This window comes from Andrena cerasifolii, chromosome 1 (genome assembly GCF_050908995.1).
Source record: "Andrena cerasifolii isolate SP2316 chromosome 1, iyAndCera1_principal, whole genome shotgun sequence".
In the NCBI taxonomy this organism is placed as follows: domain Eukaryota; kingdom Metazoa; phylum Arthropoda; class Insecta; order Hymenoptera; family Andrenidae; genus Andrena; species Andrena cerasifolii.
This window is the reverse complement of record NC_135118.1, coordinates 13,204,078-13,227,382: the sequence shown is the minus strand read 5'-3', so window position 1 is coordinate 13,227,382 and position 23,305 is coordinate 13,204,078. Positions and strand designations below refer to the sequence as shown.

At 42.7% G+C, this 23,305-nt stretch overlaps 2 protein-coding genes across 5 annotated transcripts in view; both read left to right on the top strand.

Annotated features, from left to right (window-relative positions):
• Foxo (forkhead box, sub-group O) overlaps positions 1-22,702 on the top strand; it is a 222,970-nt gene extending 200,268 nt beyond the window's left edge. For 3 of the 4 annotated variants that reach the window (XM_076819179.1, XM_076819211.1, XM_076819220.1), the window contains one exon: positions 14,671-22,702. The gene's annotated coding sequence lies outside the window, so the exon portion shown is untranslated. The remainder of the gene's footprint in view (positions 1-14,670) is intronic. The other variant, XM_076819184.1, reaches the window with a different exon arrangement.
• LOC143372810 (uncharacterized) overlaps positions 1-23,305 on the top strand; it is a 307,489-nt gene that overhangs the window by 270,660 nt on the left and 13,524 nt on the right. The gene's annotated exons all lie outside the window — the stretch shown is intronic.

Below are 23,305 nucleotides of genomic sequence, written 5' to 3'. Positions count from 1 at the left end.
TTTATACTGGGGAATCTTTTATTTGCGAGACACTCGGTAGATTTGTTTGTGGATTACAGTAGTTGATTTTTAGTAGTATAGTTTATAAGTCGATAGTGTTTGAGCTTTCTGCGGAGGTATGTATGCGCTCGTACTACTGTGTCTGACCATGACGTTCCTTTTCTACTTACAAGGAGAGTATTTTAGGTGTCCGCATTCGATCATTTTCATTTTTGGATATGTTATAGAGGATCGAAAAATAAGAAATACGTGTTTTTTTATTTTTCCCCGTTTTCATATTTGGGGGGTGAGAACTGCGTTCAAAGTTAGGGTTGAAAAATCATTTTTGTGGAATATCTCGAGAACTATTAGAGATAGGGGAATAGTGTCAATGGACGAATTTTGTGTCTTTGAATGCGAAATATGACTGCATCACCAGATTTTCAAAAAGTCCATTTGTTTAAATAATACATACAAAATTGTTATTTTTTGTTAATAATTCTTGTAAATCTTCATCTACTTTCATGCCAATTTATTTTCTTATACTTCACAGAATACACTTGCTCCATTTGTTTTAGGAAAGAATACCTCCTCCAACCAGGTCTTGAAATGAGCTGAAATATTAGATTAACATTCGTTATAACTATACATAGATAGACTTGACTTATTAAAGAAAAATTGCTTCATTCGGGTAACATCAAAATATATATTACCTGAAGTGAGTTTCCCAGATTTCGATGCAGTTACGTATACGTTTGACGACTTAAATAATCTTTTTGCAACTACTAGTCCAAACTGTCCACTTGCTTCTTGCAAAACCATAAAGAGAGGTGATAACAGTTTTCCATCAGCAGTTATTGTTGGTTGTGTTGTATAACTATGAAATGTTGACGCTACAGATTGTACAACACATTCTACTTTTTTTGGCCTTCCGCTAATAAGGTCCGTCCAGTATGTATTTCTAATTGAAATCCACTTTGATCTGAATTATATATATTTTCAGATCCATACGTTGCAATCAAGGGCTTCCCTTCCTTAACAAAATCTGCAGCTTTAACTTTCAAAACTTCATCGTCTTCTATTGCCTTTCTTGTAACAAATTTGCTTATTTTTCGTGAAAAAATGCGATGGGCTTTTTTAAAATTATTTACCCACGTTCTAGAAGCTTCAAAAGCGTTGTCGTTATTACCCTGCTCTTTGTATGCGTTCAGAGCCCATTGCCGAATGTGTCTGTCATGCAAAATATAACCAGCGCCAATAGCTTTTCTCATAGTTTCTACTACAGACTCGGAAACGTTTGTTAACTTTTCTTTTTTAGTTCCTTCTGCTTCAATTTGATGAGCCCATCGTGGTATTTGACGTTCAGAAGGAACAAGTTGAAAATTATGTTGAACTGTAGTAAGCTTTCGTATTTTATCTTCTCCTTTCCAAAATTCAACTGCGCGCCGCTTATATTCAATGTCAACTTCCAGAAAGGAAAATCTCTCGGGGGTAAAGGTCGAATTTCATTGAAATGTTTCAATTGTCACGGAAGTGTACAAAAGAAGAAGTGTTAATTGAAGTTTCTACAATCCTGTTTTTTCGGGACATTACTCATGTCGATGAAATCGAAAGCTCTTATTCCTACTACTTTTCTCTTTCCCTTTCTCTGTGTAACGCACAAAGCCATTTAATGGTGCCCATTCGATCGATTCCGTTCTCTGAAATGGACTCCTTTGGCTTTTCTAGAACTATTATTGCTCGGATATGCGCTAAAAGAAGACAGTCTAACGTTTTTTGCAGTTCCATTTTCTGACTTATCTGATAAATGTATCTTGAATAATAAGGCCGTTTTGCGTATACTTAAGTTTCATTCAAGATTACGCGTTTGACCGTTCGACGAAACGTACATTCTTTATACTCCATCATACGTATTAGTACAATTACGCAAGAATTATAATTCTTAAAAGATCCTCAACCCTTTCAGTGTACACTGTGTAATTTTCCAAAATTATTCGACTTCATCTCGAACAGTAGTTAACTTAGATAACTCAGCATCTATCAAATCACATTCAAAAGCAATACGTCAGGAGAAACAGCAGATTTATTCAGAAACATACTTCTCAGCTACACACACATGAAAATAATGCATCTCAATTAAAAAAAAATCACACTTGGGTTATTTTATTTACACGGGACCGTAAAAATATAAATTAGACCTCTGAATTCCTCGCCAACCAGAATAACAAAGACAACCCCAAGAAAAATTAAAAACCTGCGTTTTCAAAGGACATACGCAACCAAAACTAAACTCCAAATAAATTCCATGTACACATAGGATATTAGAATTACAATTGTCATCATACATTTCAGCGTATTCTGTATGAAATCCCTGCATAATATCAACCAGCATAAATGTGCGAATGTCCACTCGTGTATCTGTTAATCAGTGGACCATTTCGCGCATTTCTGCCCGTGGTATCTCCGTCTGTGTATACAATCGACGCGAGATGCAGCCTGCTATCGGCGAGGCCGAATACTCGAGGTGAGAGTCGGTCGTCTGGTTGGGCCGCTTGGGGGTTGAAGTGAGACTGAGCTCGCAGGGTGTGCGGGACGTCGGCGCCGGGACGGCGCGCCACGGCGCCACGTGGCCAACCCCTTCCACCGATATCTTCCTACCTACTCGCCTACCGAACATCGACGCGCGCGCTTAACACACACGCAAACACCGCCAGCCCTCCGTCCACGTACCCAACCTAAAGAGAGGAGGCAACCCTCCCCCGTGTCTTTCTTTTTCCTCTTCCCTTTCCTTGCCCCAGCACACGCTGACTACGCCGCGCGTTCCTCTATCTCGAATTGCCGGGACATCGCGCGCCTTCCCGTCGGCGTCTGTCCTTGCACGAGGGGCAAGCGCGATGTGTAAGTTCAGGGGCTGGTCCTCGATAATGGTCGTTACTCGAATTCCGTCAGGGCTCCAGTCGCGAGTCCCCGCTCCACGTGACCCGTATGACTGCAGTAATTAATCGATGCCAACGCGAGATACCACGGGGGGGGGGGGGGAGGGGAGCTTGTTAGAGGGATCGAGGATCGTGGTGACATGGGGTGGTGGCTTCTTAGTGCTGGGTGACGGAATCGTTTGTTCATACTGTTTTAATACTCGTGTAATTACTGAACCGTCCTAAATGGTAAACTGCTCGTGTCACTTATTCGGATGACTTCTTGGAGAAAATGAGGATTTTAAATCGTAAGATCGCATTTCAATATGGAAGCTTATTCTGAAGTATGCATCAATGTAATTATGGGGTTTTTTCTCTGTATGCAACGTTGTGATCCACCGATGCGAAGGGGTGAACCGATAGAATTCAATGTATTCTCATTACCAGCATCTTTGGTGCCTAAATGCATTTCCTAAGTAGATATATGCATACACGCTGGTTTTGTGGATAATTAATCCAGACGGGTTTGTTCTTACATGTAGATTGGGGTAAAGGATTTTGAATACACAAATATCTGAACTGGAATTTCTCGCAAACTATTTAAGGGGTAGGGTACTATTGGATACGCGAAATTGTTAGTTTCCTTGACGCCGAGAGCTTATGAAAAACAGCTTCAAAGTTAAGTGGCCTATGTCAATACGGTTCTGCGAGGCCACTGTGCACCCAATTACGTTCGCTGCTAGAACTTCTACAATTATTTGAATTTCTTCGTGAATTTTTGTTTAAAATATTCATAAGACTCTCGGAATCAGTAAAAAATCGATTTTTTGAAGCTGAAATAGTCCACTACCCCCTTAAGCAGCGCATCCTATGCGTTTGACATTTGTATAGGGAGGGTTCTCTTAGTGCCCTAAGGTTTTTCTTAAATAAAAACGAAAAATATTTCATTCTTTTTATTCTGCGTTATTTATAAGTTAACAATATTAGAAATAAAAATAAAAGAACAATATAGTAAACATTATACTGCGGATGCTTATGCACCTAACATACCTATGCAAAAAGCATATGCAAATGTGCACGTAAAATATGCCATGTCCATTTTTATCGAATTTGTTAAGGGTAGACCGACAGTTCCCAATTTCTTTATTGTGGCTGGAAGAATGTGAACATGTGCCTTAATAAATGTTAAACGTTTAGCTACTAGTGTCTATTAGAAAAAATTCTGAGCAGTTGCAATTGCAAGGGCATTATTTCCATTAAAAGTTTCAACTGACTATTTGTAGAAATAAAATGAACAGTGAAAATTAGTAAATTCACTATTTTCAGGTGCTAAGAGAAAAAAATGGCCAAACCTTCTTCGATAAGTCTCAAGGGAAGGGGAAAAAATCTTCGAATTATAGAGGTTTTGGCTTATCGAGTTTTCGAGTAAGAGAGGTTCAAGAAACGAAAATTCCACTTATAGAGACTTTGTACGACTATTCATTTTCTACTTGTGAAGCTGTAAGGCAAGGCAAATTCAAGTTTTAAAGGTCAATTGTTTACTGTATACCTATAATCAAATATACCTACAACTTATTTACTACATATATACCTACATGTATAACAATAATTATAAGACACATTTTATGCTCGAAATATTACTCTTTACTATATATTGCAAAATTTGTGATTTTGCTTTGTGTTAATTTTTTAGTGTACCGTAAATCGATAGCATTCTTAATCGTGAATAATGCAGAGGAAATATTTTCCTTAATATTTTGAGAACTTTCTATGAAATTTCGTAATATATATAGAATTAAACTTCGACTTGCAGAGGTCGAAGTTTTTCTAAATTCGAGTTGCGGAGGTGAAATACATAATTCAACATGCAAAATAAGAGTTCGAGTTAAGGAAGATTTATTTCGAGTTGTAGAGGTGTTTACAATGGAGCGGAAGAGAACGAAGAAAATTTTCGTCTTATAGAGGTTTTCGAGTTATCGAGGTTCGCCTGTAGTTAACTTAAATTAGCGTTAAACTTGGTACATGATTTTCAGAGATCATTAAGTGACACCTCTTACCGGACACATTAAAAGTTGCTAATGGAACTCAGAATAGTTTCAACATAATTTGCAGTGATCAGACGCATAATCGTTAGAGCACTCGGAGGTATCGGCAAGAGCCTCGTGTGTACAATAAACCAACTCACGTCTTATAAAGTAATAGGCCTAGCTCAGACGGGTCACTTCAGAAGCCCACTACAGCCACAAAAACGTTTGTGCGTCGCGTCAACCACCGACAGCGACAATTTCGTGGTACAGTTTTCGTCGAAACGGACTTCCAACGTGGTTGATTCCAGCGACAGCCCAACCACTGTCTTATGGTGGGCTTCTAAAAGTGGTCCGCCTGAGTTAGCCCTATATGCGCTCCCTAAAGTTGACTTACCACGACAAATAAAAGCACACGTGCCCTCGTTTTTGCCACTCTGAAAACCCCCTCAATTCCATCAAGACCAGCGTCCACCGCCCCGCGAGTCGTGGACCCTTATCTCCAAACGTTCCGCGAGCAGTGGGGATCTATCCACCCCTCCCCCTGCCCTCGGAATATCAAGCGTTTCCGCGGCCCGTTCGAGATTTATCACTTAAGAATGCATAACGATAAGTGTCGGCCGCGGTATTACGAGGCGTCGCTCCTTCGGGGCCGCATATTTTGCCCGGAAATCGGGAACGCCGCGTCGACGGTGAGGAGCCGAAAGGGGGGGGGGTGACAGAGAAGGAGGTATGGGAAGATGCCGTACGGTTCGCGCGCACGAACCCCGGATCGGATGGTGGAAAAAGGAGAGCGCCGGAAGCGGGGTGAGGGGCAGGAGAGAGGGCGGCGGGGGGGTGGGCGGAAAAGCGTTCACCGGGTGAACACGTGGGGCAAATAAATATGGTCGACGCGCACGTGCCAAAACGCGCGCGGAGCGTGGGTGGGATCGTAATTTCGAGCGGTGACGATTTTTCAAAATCAAACGTAACCAAAAGGCCGTACTATAAATTTGCCGGAGCTCTGGCTGTAGGTACGTTGCGTAACGACACGTAACTCAATGTAATTCAATCGGCCTCGCATTTTTGCCCACGTTACCGCCATATATCAGGGTCGCAGATCATACATCGGCAGGATAGCTGCCCATGTGCGCATCGCCCTTTTTTTTCCCTCTGTTTTTTGTTTCGGGGCGGGATGCGGGGGAGGGGGTGGGATTGGTTTGAGGGCAGGGGGCAGAGCGGTATGTCAGTGACAGATAGAAACGACGGTCTCCGGTGGAAATTAAAAATATAAAAAACTGGTGCGCACTATGCGACGATGCCACCGGCGAACACCTATTTTTTTAAATTAAATTCTGCCGCTTTTCCGGTATTGGGCGCGCCCGCCAGTCGTGCCAGCTTAATAACGCCACGGCGGGACTTCGCGGAATGCTGGATTACGCGGATGTAACCACATGTCTACTGATTAGAGCGGCGCTACTGTATTGCGCGTGGTGATTAAGGCTCGGTTATCAAAGAATCGCATGGATTGATGAAAGGTCGTGCTTTGAAACGTTTTCTTTTTCCGAAAGGAAGGAGTGTTATTGGCTGTTAAGTGCGAGTTGTTTATAGAAATAAATGGGAAATATCTGTTTTATAAAAAGAAATCAATGAAGCAATTTTAAGGAAGAGGAATGAAGAATCTTTAATTGGACCTTAAGAGACTTGGGAACCCGAAGCGGATATCGAGAGGAATACGAAAATAGTTGGAGAACGTGGGGCAAGACGGCGGGGAGGGCAAGAACGGGGTACCCCCCGTATCTCGTGACACAAACGCACTAATTAAAATTGAGCATACGCGTTAGATGCGTCGCTATCGGCGCCGTCAGTGAGTAGCGAATCAATGATACACGTGGACGCGTGGCGAAGTTAGATCAGACTTTATAATTTGTTGGGACTTCCTTACTTTTTCCTTATTTTTAGCACTCGTGACAGTGGTATAATAATACAGAAGATCTCCGGTACATGTGTGTGTTTCTGAGGCAGAATTTAGCTGGCTATAAGGTACGTACGTTATTTTATACCATTGTGAATAATGTTTCGGGCAGTGTTCATATGATTGTAGTGAGACGAGATGAGGCATGATGGGGTAATGAAAATGAGAGTTACCCCATCATGCCCCTCACAAACCTAGAAATAAAAATCAAAGTTTCTCATTGTTCCAGGATGGTTAAAAACTACAGACGGAAGACGGACCGAGGAAAATGATACTTCTTTTTTATTAATTAGTCCAAAAGAACTGACTCCCTTGTGAAAAGGTGGATAAGCTGCCAAATATGTGTCAAACGGGCTCAATGTTCCTGTGTTGATGTAGGAGATGAGGACGACGAAGCCATACATGTGTGCCTCCTCTGTCAACCCAATAAATAATTACTTTATATATACTTTATTTATATTGTTTTTTAATTGGTACCACATCTAACCCCACCCGTGGGTCAAGATGGGGAGAAACGACTTTTTCTAAATGTTTTTATTTATTCCATTTAAACCTGTAAAACTTAGGTTGATTCACAGTTAAACTGAAAGACTTATTACCAAAGAATGGTTCAGACATAAAATTGATTAGTTGATTATGAAAATCTGTGTTTTATTCATCATCGAACCTTAACCACCCCGTCTTGCCCCACCTTCCTCTGCTCGCCTTTCTTAAAAGGAGTAATTAGTATACTTACGGAAGATCGAACTCACTTTCACGAGTAGCAGCCACCAGAAATGTCTTCGCAAGAAAAATTACAAGCAGCTACCTAATGATCGAATGCTCCGTAGCGCATTTGCCTTAAATTAATATCGAAGAAAGGCAGGTTAAATGGAAATTACGGTGTCGATAGTCGGATGATTAAAGGACTCCCCGAGAAATTGCGGTGCCGCGAATTGAAATATAAATTCACGCACAATTTTCTTTATCGTAAGGCTCGCTGGTTAAATGGCGACACTTAAGGAGATTAGTCGTAGAAAGCGTCTGATAAATGTTACGAAAACCAATAAGCGATGACTAATTGCCACCTGGAAACTGCATTAGCGGGGCACAGCGGCATTAAACACAATGGCAACACCCCCGCATCGTTTGAGAACTAAATACAGATGCGATTAATTGCATCGTTTTCAGCTGCTATAGCGACCATATGAACGGAATTTGCCGTGTGATGTAATCAGAGCGGTGGATGGAAATAAATTCCTGCGAGATAATCGATGCTCCGAACTGCAAAATCGCGTGTGAATGCAGCTGAACGTGTTTAGAGTGGCTAGCTGATGACAAAGGACAATCTAGTCGCTACCGGATTACAATTTATCTGCTCCTTGATAGATGTAACGCTGACACGTGTATCTTTTTAAACGTGGCGTAGTTGTTAAATGCACACTAGATGACGCAATACTTCACTAACACTGATTATCGCTTATGATAATAATTCATGGCGTGTATAATAGTCCCCAAGTCAAGATTTACCAGCGTGCGGAGTTACAGCAATCTCAATTGGACCTAAAACTATGATACCCAGAAAGGCGCTTTAAATCTAAGAAAGCATTTCAATGCTCACAATCTTGATTACATCCAATAGATCAGAAATTCGATTTCCATCGTGTTAGCTGACAAACTTCCGCTAACGCCGCAGACTTCTTCTAAATGTGTACCTCATAAAGGCAATGGGTTTCGCATAGAACGATTACCTTTGTTTCGTAGACGGCAAGCAAAGGATTCACTGAAATTTGTTTCCCCGCCATTCTTACCTGAAGCAAAGGAAAAACGTTCTGCGAAGGACCGATTTGCTCCTCGACCACGTAAATGAAGCTTATGAGCTCAACAGCTTTATAAAACCCGGCGGGTTCAGTTATGAAATACAATAAAGGGATCTGCGCGCTATTGGAAGGCGCAATGCAAAGGATTCGTTCGGGGGCAGGGTGATGCTTCAATTATGTATCGCTTTACACGGGTACTCTGTGTACGCGCACCTGGACAAAGGCGTGGAAAGTACATGGATTTAAGTGGACCGCGGAGAAAAAAAAGGTGGAATCAGAGTGCGGAATCCATTAGCAAGTCCGGGGAAGCACATTTTACCATCGACGCCCGATCTTTCATCCCAGAGGGAAGAGTGGCCCGAGCTTTTGTGTATGTATGAACGACTAGCTGCGCGAAGCGCCAGCCGAGAGACCACCCCATTCTTCGTTCTCTCCTCTTCCCCTATGTTAATCCACCTATACCAAAATTTCTAGGCTACCACGAAATCTGCCACCCCCTTTGCAATTCTTTAACGTCCTCACTGGTCTCCAACCATTTTCTATCTTTTTGTTAGATAAGACAATATTTATAATGATTGTTACAGTGGTGCTGACATGCAAATTGGACGCCATAGTTTTACGTGTCTGCATAACTAATTTAATACTAACAATAAGCTTTAAGTGTTATCACGATCTGGCAACCCTCCAGTCTTTGAGATATAAGTTTTAATGTATAAGGTGAATGTCCCAATTTCTGCTCATGCCCCCATTTCTGCTCATTTCGTATTTTTCTTCTTATTATATGCGTTACCTTTGTACTGTACTTGCAAGAAAATAATTCTAAATTATTTAAACCTTTACGCGAGTGTTGCACGAGCTCGGGGCAATATTATATAATTTAGAGCGTTATATATTTAATTACAAATTACTAATAGTTGAACATCTTGAAATATTTTTCTTAAATAGTTTTTGAATTGGTTGATTTATCATTAAAGAATTGATCGATTACTCTGCGAATTTTTATCACGAACAAACTTTTTACACCTTCTTTGTGACGAGTTACCTCTTAAATTGGCAGAAATTGGGACATTCACCTTAATTCTTTCTAATGGATGTAGTTATCTCATTTTTCTATTGATCGCTACTGGAGGCTGGTCCTTTGCTTGGAGTAATTATATAAGATGATTTTAATAATTGGAAACGTGGATGAAAGTCTCTTGGCTAACATATGTGTGTTGATTGACAGCCCTGGTGGAGTAATATGTAAACTTCTGGTGTGATTACACGGATGACATATTAGTAGCAGTTCTGTTATTTGAATTGAGAGGGAATCGTGGCTCAGGAACAGAAATGTCACTACGAATATAAACGTTAACCAAGTAGCAGTGTGTATTCCGAGATTCTTGAATGAAAAATACCAATTCAATCGCTTAGACTGCAATTTCGTCTGCTACTTTCGACACGTTTTATTCTTTCTAACGTAACACTGGTCTCCAAGCAATCCACCTTAACACTTTGACAGCTACTCGAGCAAACTTAGGCTCCGTCTTGCCCAAACTTTCCAACTATTCATTGGTTTTTGAAAACCATTAAAACAGCGCGCGTATTGTAAATTGCACAGCGTAAATCCGGGAGAGTTGGTCGAGCAGGCGAGTTAATCGAGTCGCGATATTTCAGACTCTATACGTAAGAGCGCGTTAAAGCACAGAGAAATGAGTTCTCTAGGAGCCAAACAGTCCACTGAACAGCGCCATTTCGCTTCCTAGAGTAGATGTACCGTTTGTGGCCATTGCACTGTTTTTGGACATTTGCTTAATTATCTAATTTTTAAATTGCTTGGGGATCATTATTATGCGGAGTATTTCACATCATAAATATTTTGTTTAGTGTACCACCAGAAATATAAGGTTACATTTATTGCTTACACGGGAAAAAATTATATTTTTTAAGAAGTGGCCAAAACTGGTACAATATCTTAAACTGGCCAAAAGTGGTGCATCCACCCTACTTATTCACTTTTTTATTCATTTGCTTCGTGAATCGCCAGTAGGTAGTTCCCTTTCTGTTTGTAAACAAATTAAATATTAATAAATCTGTAGTTGTAGCATTCACTCCTAAATAATTTTCCTTTCTTCTTTGTTATTTTTTCCTGAATAATTATGCGAGTGGTCTCTCCTAACGACGAAAACCACACCTCCCGAGGCCTCGGGAGAGGTGATCAGATGTCACGACTTCGGTTTTCAACCCGATTTCCAGCAAATATGGTCTTAAATCAAATGTCGACCATTTTCTCTGAATCAGCATAAAATTCTGAACATATTAGGTTTGGGTTAGGTCTGGGTTCTGCTAACATATATAATATCAGTGTTAGTTCTAATAGCCATTTTATGATAGGTCGACTGACTCACCCAGACTTACCCTATAAATCTTAGAATGGTATAATTTTGCCGATGATAAATACGAACCAAAATTATAAAAACAAAATCTTGGAATCACGCATAAATGACAGCGACCGCCAGAGCATTACGCGAGAAATGAATCCTTGCCATCCTGTTTCGTTAACGGTAACTTAACTACCAAATTCGTAACGACCCTTAGAAACTCGATACCTCGTTTGAACCTAACGAGCAATGGAATCTAAGCCTAGCACCCCCGCGACGTTAAAAGTGTCACTGCCTTGCGCCAAAGTGCGCCGTGCATCAAAGAAGAAGTGGAAAGAACGGGGGTTACTGACGCGGGCCGCGATTAAACGCGCAATTTGTGGCAAGTTCGCGGCAGACTTCTCGAAATAGCTCCTTAATAACGCATCAGGCGCGTACGCGAGGCAGCGACTTAACGCGAGAAACGGAGAGTAATCGCTCGTGATGCATCTCATCACGGAATCCAGTCCTTTACCTTTCACCTGCTGCGCCAGTTTCAAGACCACTCAGCCTATCTCGTCCCCCTCATCGCGAGGCGCCTCTTCATGAAAATTCACGCCCTCTCGCCAACTACCCGGGCAACTTGCCGCGGTTCTGTGCGGCCACGAAAACCGCTCGACGAGCAAACAGAGAGGGAAGTAGAGGGCGCCGGATATTAGCACCTCTCGACAGTGGGGGATCTCTCAGGCCCATATTTCAGCCCCCTTCGTCCTTCATAATTTCATTCTTCGCGAACAGTCCTTCAATTGCAACGAAGCTATAAAAACCATAGAAGTCGAGGGTGGTCCGTTCAAGCATCATCGACCATCCACGCTGGAGCTTACCAAAATCCAGACCATCGCGAGAAATCATCCGCGAGCATGTAACACGCGACAAAGGGGGGGGGGAAGAAGTAACAGCCGCGCGTTGGGGGGGAACACGTTCGACGGTGCTCGCGGGCGTCTCTTCGCATTGGTACCCTGCCAAAGCGGCGCGGCGATTGGTCGTCGTTCAGCAAAGTGGATCAGCCGGCCGCATAAAACTCGTCCCGCTGGAAAAATCGTGAAACGCCGCTGTACAGCGCGGCCCGACGTCGCTCGACCGGTAAATATTGCCCGGTGCGTCCGTGGACACTTTTTCTTCGCTGTCTCGCCGTGTTCCCGTCCTCATAAACAAAGTAATGACGTGCCAATGCCGAAACCCAATTCCCAGATCTCGCCACTCTGTCCCGCGGAGGTGGCGACTGTGCGCGCGTACGTGTGTTACACGTGCCTCGGTTGTCTGCATACGCAGGGTGCGAGGGGTCGGACGAAGTCGTAGAAGGGGTTGGAAAGGACGGTAAAAGCCACTGCGACAACGGCCTCTGGCATCCACGTAAATCACGGCGACGACGTCGACGACGACGCGGGCGAGACCTCGTCTCTCTCTTCCCTCGCTCCTGCCGCACGTTCTTCCTGCCCCCTGGCCTTCATCGGCCGGATCATCCTCGCTAAACAAAGCTACTGTTCGATCGGCCACTCTGCAGTAATCTGCTTTCCTTGGCCGATCTCTTTGGTCGTTCTTTTGTTGGGTGCTGTGAGGTGTGAAGTGATGATTATTCTCTGAGTCAGGGAGGGAAAGAGAGGTATGGGAGGTCTGACTCAGGTTGCATTGCTGGAGGAAGTGTTTCCTTGCTTGACACCTTGAACGTTCGGGGTGATAATGATGGGATCGAAGGTATCGCCAGTTTCTTTGGATGCTGTGTTTGGATGCCTAGTTGTGTGAAGTAACGCTGGGACATTCCTGTGGTGTGACTGTAGAGATGGAGGGAAGGGTGGTTTTCTTGAAGAAGAAATTTTTCTTGGAACTCGGAGGGGGGTGGATGTTTTCCTTCGTTTGAAATGCGAAGAACGCATTCCTCAAGACGGTTAGAAAATTAAATTTTTAGTCAATTCAGGAGGTGGAAGAAGTGGAATGAAATAGTTTGTGTAAAATGGAGAGATCTCCAGTTCATGATATTAAATTAAATACTTTAATTTCGAGGCTTTTGTTTACTCAGATGTTAGTTCCAATTTACAACCACATACTTACTTAACATATCGTTCTTCGTATCAATCAACTTGGTCACTTACTTCCCAGCAATCTCGTTTTTAGTTGAAAAATTCTGCCTCCCGCTGCTCTTCGGCGGTATATCGTTTCGACTTCCCTTTTAATCAATTTACCGAACTATCTTTCCACGTCAGCGTTCGTAGGTGATCACGGGTGGATCAATAGATCCGAGGAGGAGAGATTTCGATCTTCGGAGAATGGTTTTCGGCAGGGAAACTTTTCAATATCAAGAAAGAAGAAGCTCGGGGGTAGGAACTTATTCGAGGTCGAATTGTTCTTGGGTACATGGCCGACGCGGTCCAATTTATGACGATGGATCACGCGTGCGAATCAGTCTGTTTTAGCGAGTTCTCTGATATAATGCAGACGTTTGAGTAACGTTCTGGTAGAAACCATCTACTGCGAAAGACTTTGCACTTAATTTTCACCCTTTCCTAGTTCAAACTTTTAGATTGCGTTTCTGGAAGAAATTACTATTCAAAGGCGTCCAGAGGTATCATAAAAAATTGGACAAGATTTTCGCAACCACGTGGAATATTTCCCTCGTTTGAGTGACACCTATCATAGTTGAATCAAACTCTTCATGCGCGTTAAATAAGCATGGAAACCTTTCGCGAGATAACACGTTATCGCGCGAAATTTTGAAAAGTCGTGTTAAAATAAATATGTTATTTAATAAATATTTAATAAATAAATATTTTAACACAACTCGACTATTTCGGGCGTATCTGTCACTGCTCCACTGTTTATCTTCCTAAGATCGCTTCAGTTAGATTCCTTTGATATTCCGTATCGAAGATTGAGGAATTATATTTATTCAAGTGGTACACTTAATCGATTTATGGTGTGTCTAATTATAGACCCACTTTAAGCAGGAATCGCTCCATCGGTGCGACTACTTTGACTAAATATATGAACTAAAAGTAGAATCAGAGTCGAGTGTTTTGGAAGTTGTCACGTTTATCGTGATTCTTTCTCTTACGATAAACGCGTGAGTTGTAATTAAACGCAGTATACATCTTTGGCCGTTTTAAGGTAAAATTAAGGTACAAAAGTAGATAAATTATCAATCAGTAATAAAAACAATAACATTTCACATTTGCAAAAACTATACGTAAATATCAAAGTCTAACACTTTCGATATAATATTGCGTTTCATGATATGTATTTTCTCCATTCGTCGTGTTTGCAAAATAGTTTAATAATACTGTATTAACTAGATATATCAACCATCTGTTATACAACAAAATGTGACTTGCTTCCATTTCGAATTCGAATCAAATTCCAAACTACTTCCCTTAATTTAACGAACATTCTTCTCCTCCCTTGGGCCACAGTAGGCAGGATTTTCAAGCAACAAAGTGTTCGCAATGTTCACACCAATATTACAAATAAAATGAAGCTTAATATCTGCTAAATCAGATCGTTGAAATAAAAGGGAAAAACCTATAAAGACCTTTGTGTACCACAATTTTAAGCCTCGCCATAGAAAGTACCCCCCAATTGACTCCCGCCTATTCTTCTCTGTTTCAGAAGTCCCAAGTGTCGAGGACAAGCGGGAGAACCGACGACTACTTGTGAATAATTATACCAGATCACGACCACGATACGTACCATACAATCAGACGTATTTCAAGGATCATCATTTGTGTAACTGTGGTGCGCGAATGACGCCGTGAGCGGGATCAACGTCGAGTGACGACCATACATCGCCTCCGTTTTTCGCGCGACAAAGCTGCTCAAATACAGGACCGAGGGTAGAAACGCGAGCGAAACGAAAAGTGTGTCGTGTGTACTTGCCGCCTCAGATTCCACTGTGCCGCGAAGTCAGGCCCATTCGCGAGCGACGGGTCACGGGACACATCCTAACTCTTTTCGCTCGTCGTTCACGTGCTGCTCGCGACGAGATCGTTCGTCCATTTTCCCCTTTCCTTTCTACACCCCTCCATCGCGATCGTCGAACTTTCGCACGGAAGAAGCCTCGTGGGTGAACGCGGAGAACGCAATGGGGGTGCATCGGTCCCCGCGGTGGTAAACGTTTCGAGGACGCGAGTAACCCAAAGGTACAGGTTCAAGGAGTCTCACTGCTGCCATTGGAATCCTGACAGAGCCTACGCGAGTCCTCTGGTCTCAGGCCGGTTCAGAGTTCGTGGTTGTATTAATTGTACGTGTACAGAAATTGCTGAAGGACGAAATCAAGGGATGATGTTTTTGGATGTCGCTGGAAGAAGGAGGTCTTGAAGCTTTGTTTCTTGGAAGACAGTCTTACTTTCCCCTCCGAGTTCTTGCTAGTCATGCATGCGCGAATTAGAAGGCTGCCGTCTGGTGTACATGGCTCATTGAAGATAAAATTCTCCCGCGTAAGGCACGGGGCAACGTGGCGATTATTTATAAAGAGACTTAACAGCTCTAAACTTGTAGTTTAACGTAGGCTTAGTGGGTAAACAGAAACGGTGTTGATGCCATGATAAATCTGGACTTCGTCTTGTGACAACTTGATAGTCATAACGTAGCAATATTCACCCTGTCAGATGATACTATAAAACGTTTGTGTAAAATTCAACCTCGTCTGAACCAGCCTTTGGATCTACCTGTCAGCTTTTCTTACGAAAATGTGAAACGAAACGCAAGAGCATCCCTTCTATGTACCTCGATCGTTAGATCATTCCGATCACCTTCTCGGTTCTACGTTTCTCCTCTTCGTGACTTCCGCGTGCGATTAAGGAAATCATCGAAGCTGAAGATCGCTGGTCATCGTTGATGCCACAGATTAAGCGACGTGGTCCCTTAGCATACACTCGAGTGGCATGCAGGGGGATACTATTGAGAGTGCAAGCCACCGGATGCATTTTTCAACAAGGTCACTTAAATCCAAAATGTAGCACTCACTTCGGTGCGTCCAGGGTCTCCAAGTCCTGTATTAATGAGCAGAAGTTGAGACATATGGAAGGCGCATATTCTTTTTACCCTATTGCTATGTCCATTCAACAGCCTTTCGTACCGAGACGTATTCCCTTAAAAATGATTTCCTCTCATCGTCAGTGGCGCCCTCAGATTTACTCTTTCAATGTCTAAACAATAACGCTAGGCAGTGCAAGTAGTTTGATTCTAAAGCAATCGACTCTTCTGTACGAAGCGTCTAGATAACTTCTACTATCGTCGGAACTATTAATCACAAGAGCTCTGCGGAGAGTCATACCGAAACGCACTTAAAGGAATGTCTAGCCGAGAAGATAAAGAGAGTAACGTATTCCATACGCCGCCACCTCTGCTCCTTTCGTAATATACTTTCCAAAAATACTGTTCAGTGCCTTCCAAGGCTATTAACTCCGGACAGTCAACTGTCATCTGTCTGGCTTCGTCAAGTCGCTATATCCGTTCCATCAACGAAATACCCAGGCCCCCAACTCGCGACTTGACAGTCCGGTATAGAGTCGGTACCTTCGACGATCGCTACCCCGATTCATCTGTTCTCCTTCCCCGCCGTTTCCCAAGCGATTAATCCTTCGTTCGCTTGTCTCCAAGGGCCCGCGATGGAGGGCGGAATCTCCGCGAGCGGCGAGCATTCTGGGCCAGTTGAACAATGAAAACACGTAATTCTGTACATTTTGTAAACACGCGCACGTGATTGCATATAGACGCGCGGCGACGAACGGTACGCGGGTGGATGGGACGTAGGGGTGAGTGACGGTTGCGAGTGTCCTGGCACGATGATCTGGACGGTGGGGTAAGCCAATGTTCGCCGTGCGTACACGATCTCTATTCTCTGTAAAAGTAAAGTTCATGTGCTTCGAGGCGCACACTATACATATATACATAAATAAATGAATAAATATAGATATATATATATATAAATATATTATAAATAAATATATGCATACGTAAATATAAAAGAACGAAGGACACACAATATTATTGTATGTAATTGAAAATATTTACGAAGAGAAATTTGTGCGCGGATAACGCTACGAATTCTATTATAGTATATATGTATGATATTATATGTATATGTATATGATAGTATATATATATATATATATATATATATATATATATATATATATGTATATATATATATATATATAATACATATTATACATGTATACATGATATTATACAGGAAAAAAATGTTGAATATATTCTATAGAATATTGTACGTTCGCTAATGTTATGTATAGTTATACAAAAGGAATTATTATATATAATTATGTGTATAATTATATATATATATATATTATATATATATTACATATAGATGGAGAGATAAGTACATACATAGATAAGTACATAAGTAGGTTATGTATAAGGTTACGCGTAGGTACAATTAACTGATAAGAGTATATTAACGCAAGTAGACGTGTAAAGAGAAGGGAACGATGCTCATACTGCGCGGCTTCTTTTGAATCTATCGCGTTGTCTTAGAGAGAAAGAAAGAATGACCCGTTGGTGCTTTTCGATAGGTGAAAACGTTTCTTTGTCATTTCTATCGTTTCCCGTCGACGGGACGGTAATCGTTAGGATCGATGTGCTATTTAGGTAGTCCGGGCTGAAAGTGTCGAATCAGAAGGCGCTTCCACTAAAGGCGACAACCCTCGTAGCAGTCACCCATTTATATGGGAAAGTTAAATTTCGCTCCAGCCGCACCCCAGCCAGTGGGAAACGAAACCTTCGATTAAGCGCGTTTAGCCTAGGGAGTCTAACCAGGCAACATCACGTACCCGCGAGATCTCAGTCAGTCGAATCATCGACGCGATTCTTCCAAATGCCCCAAGATGAAACTCTCGCCAGCGCGAGGTGGAGCGTCTGCATTTTGTTTGGTACTGTCAGCCCGACGTGATAGAAGGTCCTCCGCGCGGTTCCTCGAGGATCGCGAGGGCTTCGTAGACAATGCGTTTGAGACAAGTGTCTTTTACCATCGAAGAGCTTAGGCGAAATTTAGTAGACCTTTGACGTGCCGATTGCCCGACGATCGGGCGGGAAGGATGGATCGTCGGTCCCGTCAGCCACCGTGGGCAGCCTCTAGCGTAGCCAGACTCAGCGGCTCTGCCAGAGCCTGCCCGCGGAGGGGGATACCCGTTAGACTGTGCACGATGGCTGCGAGTTGAAGGGTATCGTAGTATCGTAGCGAGGAAGAGTCAATTTTATCGACAAATATGATTAAGTCTAAGGTAAACCTGCGCGCGTACGTATTGGAACCGAGTAGCAGACCCCGCTCCACTGTGAAATCAAATGGAGGAATACGCGGCTGCTGTGGGGCGACCAGTAAAGTGAAACGCCAGCGACGACTGACCGGCTCTGCTCTTCTGTTCGAGTGTAAGCACTCTTAGGTTCGTTCTTAAGTTCTTGTTTGTTCACCAAGTAGCGGTCTTGCTGTCGCGAGATGCAGGTTTAAATGGAGAGGGAACACTGTTTCGTCTTCTCTCCTATCATATATTGCTACAGTGGTTCCAGACGATGACATTAATGGGTTATTTCAATACTGCACCTATGGCTTGGAGAATTAGAGAATTCAGTTTATGTACCAGTTTAGAGTTAAAGTGATTATTATCAGGTGATATTAGAGTTATTCCTGTGATAGTATAAATATCTGCCGTGTCCCAGGGCAGAGCGAATAATATGAAGAGGAGTTGAAGCTGAAACTTCAAAGGTTTCCTCATTCCACTCGAATGTTCTTTAGTAACCTCTGATGGAACCCTGGCAATGCGACAATTGGACCACTACAATCTAATCAGACTCAGCAAGCATCCCCTTCTAAACAAAGAAACATGGCATGCTGTACGAGGGGAAGTCGTGTCTGACGTGATATCACTTCTGTTTGATCCAACTACGCTCGGTCCAACTGCACCGACATTGCCTGGTAATACAGCTGTGCTAATTTAGTAAGATGTACATGATATTAAAACCGATGTTACCCATATTTAAAATCAGTGCAGTTGGACAGTGTGCTGTGTTTGGGCAAATGCTCTCGACCAGTCTGACAACTCGTTTCAAGAGCAACATTATTCTCTACAAATTCAACTTCTTTCCATTTACAAGAGCACGATTGCGCACCTCTCAGTCCTCGGTTCTTCGCCAAACGATATTCCTTGGATGTCCACACAAAGGAAGATCTTTTGCAATTGTTAAAGGACGACGAGCTGCGACGGACTTCAGTCGGTTGAACGGAATTAAGCCGGGAATCCACCCAGAAGCTAAGCTCAGCTGAGCTATAAACATAGCACAGCTTAGCTTTTGGTAGAAACGGCCCCATAAGGATGTATTGAAGCTAATTTTTTAAAACTTAGCATAGCACAGCTCAGCTTCCAGGTGGATTCCCGGCTTTAAGCATCGACAGGCAACTCGATTTTCTCGCTCGTATGCAGACTACGCCCTACATGGAAACTGCCATTTACTAAGTGCAATACGTATGTACGAAGCGAGCGTCGTCAGTCGTCGTTTGCGGTTTTGTCGCAGGTTGCGGTTGTACGTTTCCTTTCTCCTTTCGAGGTGACGCGCGAAAGGCGAGCTTTCGCGTTCCGGCGTAAATACGAAGTTAATCGTAAGTGTTCATAACGCCACTGCGGGACGGGACTAATCTACGAGAGAAATGGCGCGTGTGGTTGAGGATCAGTGACTTTCGGTGCGAGGAGGAACGTCGAGAGCGAGAGGAAAGAGAACTATCAGGGAGAGGAAAGAAAACTATCAGCCAGAATTTTCGTCGCGGACTGCCCCGCCCTGGCCGTGGAACCTAGAATATTTTACAAACCCGATAATGTTTCTTGGAAAGCGACCCCGCCCCTGGAAGGGTAACGGTAATGAACGTCACCTTTCGTTCTTTAAGTGGGATGGCATTTCTTTCAACTAAAGTTTCTGCCGCGCACACGAGTGATTGACGTACGTCGAACGACTCCCGGGGGTGTAATTTAATATTGCGAAATCCCATGTTCCCTTCAATTGAAACGGTTAGTAATCATACGAGCATCGAATAGTAAATGACTAAACGTGTTCGAACTTTTCTTGTAAATAAACAGTAACGTAAGGGAGGTGTTTGTATGATTACTAGTAGTCTAGATTAGAATAGCTTTTGTATGTTAAATTATGGTTCTGCGAGAGATTTGCTATAAAGTTGTTGTTGGATGTTAATTAAACTGGATGGGAAAGGTGACACGATTTTCTTTAAAGAAAACTATGTGGAGATTTTAACGTTGCGTTAAGATTCCTCCGTGGTGTTCTCGCGGTTCGTGACGTTAATTATTTATAAAATATTTTGGGTTCAACCGTCGGGGTTGCTTACTCCGTACGCTCCTCGGGGTAACGTGTCCGCTCGCTGAGTGCCGATGTCGCAGAGGTTACGCTCGATGCGCGGTCGATTAGCCGAGGTTTCTTCAGCGACGAGTGAAACCGGGAACCGTGCAGGAGCGTGTCCTTGTTGGAAGAAACGTTCTCGAACACTGTAAACTCTGCACGCTAAATCAGGGGAGAACTACGCGAAATTCTAGCTCGTATATCCGTCCACTGAATGTAGAATTTTGGATCGCGAGGAAGAAAGGTGTTGTGCCCTTGCGTGGCAGGATTCTCACGAGCCACGCTCACGTAGGAAGACAGTTCCGGGGCTCGGATTTTGGAAATACTCCTCGATCAGATAGTCGCTTTCATATTAAGGTTTTGTAATTGATTGTAACTTTTCTTTTTAGTAAGATTTCAGATATTTGTACCTTATTTTTGGCAGTTTCTGCGGGAGGATTTATGAAAGGGGATGATGAATTCGGAGACATGTAGTGTTTGCAGATATAGATATGGAATGTATAGTTCCACATTGAAGAACAGATTTAACTCGAGTAATACAGTATTACTTCTCTATATGCACGACGATGTGAGACTTGTGCATATAATGAGGGAGCACTATATATTGTTTAGAGCTAATTTCATATGTCAAAGATTTATTGTTTCTTGCATTTCTGTTTCTATAATTATCTTTCTACAATTCTTTCGTCTTGCATACCAGTTTTACAACCCTCTAATTTCAAATGAGTTTTATTAGAGTGTGGACACAATTGAGCTCAGGATCTATGTTAACTACCTGTTCCTTATGTATTTTATGAACACTACGTGCACTGAAGATTCTTCAAGATTTACAGAAATTTATACCCAGGATTAATGAAATTGAAATGCGCAGTGATGTGATCGATGAATTTAAGTCTAAACTGTTATCAAACTCTTGAAAATGCTTCACAAATGCCATAGTATGCATATTGCGAGGTTTCGGTTGTAAAAAATTGCCATAGAAATTGAAACACTTCCCTAGGATCTGGATTAGGACTGAGTTAAGTCAAGGCGAACAAAGTAACGCAGAGAAGTTGCAAAAACGTAGCACCCTTTACTCCGCATCTAATATGAACCTCGGAACCTACCATCGACTTAACTCAGACTGCTCCCCAAGAAGCTCCAGGTGGCCCGTTAATTTATTTAGCTTGGGATAATCGATAGCAGTCCACACGCAGGGCACAATCGTTTCGAGCGATCCGAGGGCGTGTATCGATCATCGATGACGCAATACCGCGACGATGCCTGTGGAGAACGACCCTTAAAACGAAAAGAAGAAACGAACCCAAGTACTTTCCTCCGCCGTGATTCAGCACACGTGAGCGAAGCGTTTGCTTAGTGAAATAGACAAATATGTTACTACCTAGAGGTACATGAAAATATATTACGTAGTCAATGTTAATAAGGCGACGGAGAGCGGATGGAGCAGCGTGCTAGAGCGATAGAGTGCGTGGATAGAGCGTGAAAGAATGAGGTGTTTCGATACGATGAAAAACGCGGTAAGCAGATCCTACTGAAACCTAATTTACGCTTAAGACGTCCAATTCTATTCCCCCCCGTTTCCTCTGTCCACGGCCACTGCGAGGCTACGCCGCCGACAAAAAAAATTCTTTCCCTTTTTATATTCCACGGAGATACGTAACGAGCATTTCTTCCCGAGCATCTTAGCATACAATCGAGCCACGTAAATACGATCGATGCGTTGCCCTCTGTAAAGGAAAGTGGCAACGGGAATCCTCTGCTTTTCAAGCGATTCGCCGCGCTTCGGCTAGAACGCCCACGTCCATTTCGAGGTTACAGTCCGTGGATCTGGCCGTGGGGACCCCGTCGGTCGGCCATTTAGTGCCGAACGACCCCGCGCTCGGCCGCCGCAGGCGCGTCGATCGAATTCGTGGCTTCTATTTTGAAAACTATCGCGATGCAGAGGAGACGGTCGTTGCCAGGGTGCTTCCCTCGTAACGGCGGTTTCCATCTCCTTGCCTTCGCGCGAGGAGTCCCCGATTTTTACAAGCAACGTTACCGACACCGCAGCAAACCGTGACAACAGCGATTGTAACTCTTAATTCCTTGTAGCCCCTATAGTATATTATTTTTCTTTTCTTCGTCTTCTTCTTCTTCTTTCAGATTATGCGCGAGTAAGCACAAACGTTTGAAAGAAACTGTATAAGATATGTAGACACATACTTGAAACTTGAGTTATATATTTAACATGAATACTATTTAATATATGATTCAAGCTTATAATAAACGGGTTGTATAGAAACGTTGCTAGTTATGTTCCCTTTCTTTCAAACGATCCTGACTTTCCCTACTTCCTCTGCTTTGATAACTTACTGCAAGACTTTCCGCCAGCACTGCAGCAGATGCACGTGAAGATATAAAAAAGGAATTTACAAAATGAAAGCGAGCTGTTGGTCCAATGTACTTGGATTACTTCGCAATTTTATTCTCGAGTATCATTATTATTCCTATTTTGCGAGGAATATGGAGAACTAAAGCTTTCACAAGTCAATAGAAAATTAGAATATCCTTGTAACCCAAAAAGGAAGTCGTACGATTTAATTCCATTTTCAAAACTCCAGGTTTAAAGAAGTCGAAATTGTCCCTAATTCGGCGGAATCAGTTTACAAGGAAAATCACACGAAACTTCATAAATTCAGAATTTTAATCCTCCCCCAAGAAACGAAACACGAACCTCGTTGTTCTCTGTAGCGATGGGTTTGATTTATTGCGTGCATTTCCAAGAAATTGGCCTTCTGTTGATCGCTGCTCAAATTCCTAGTACTGCAGCTGTTTTTCCGGTGTAGGATCGTAATCGCGTGACCGTGGCTTAACCCGCGGTTTGGCAAATTATTCGAGAGCCGTG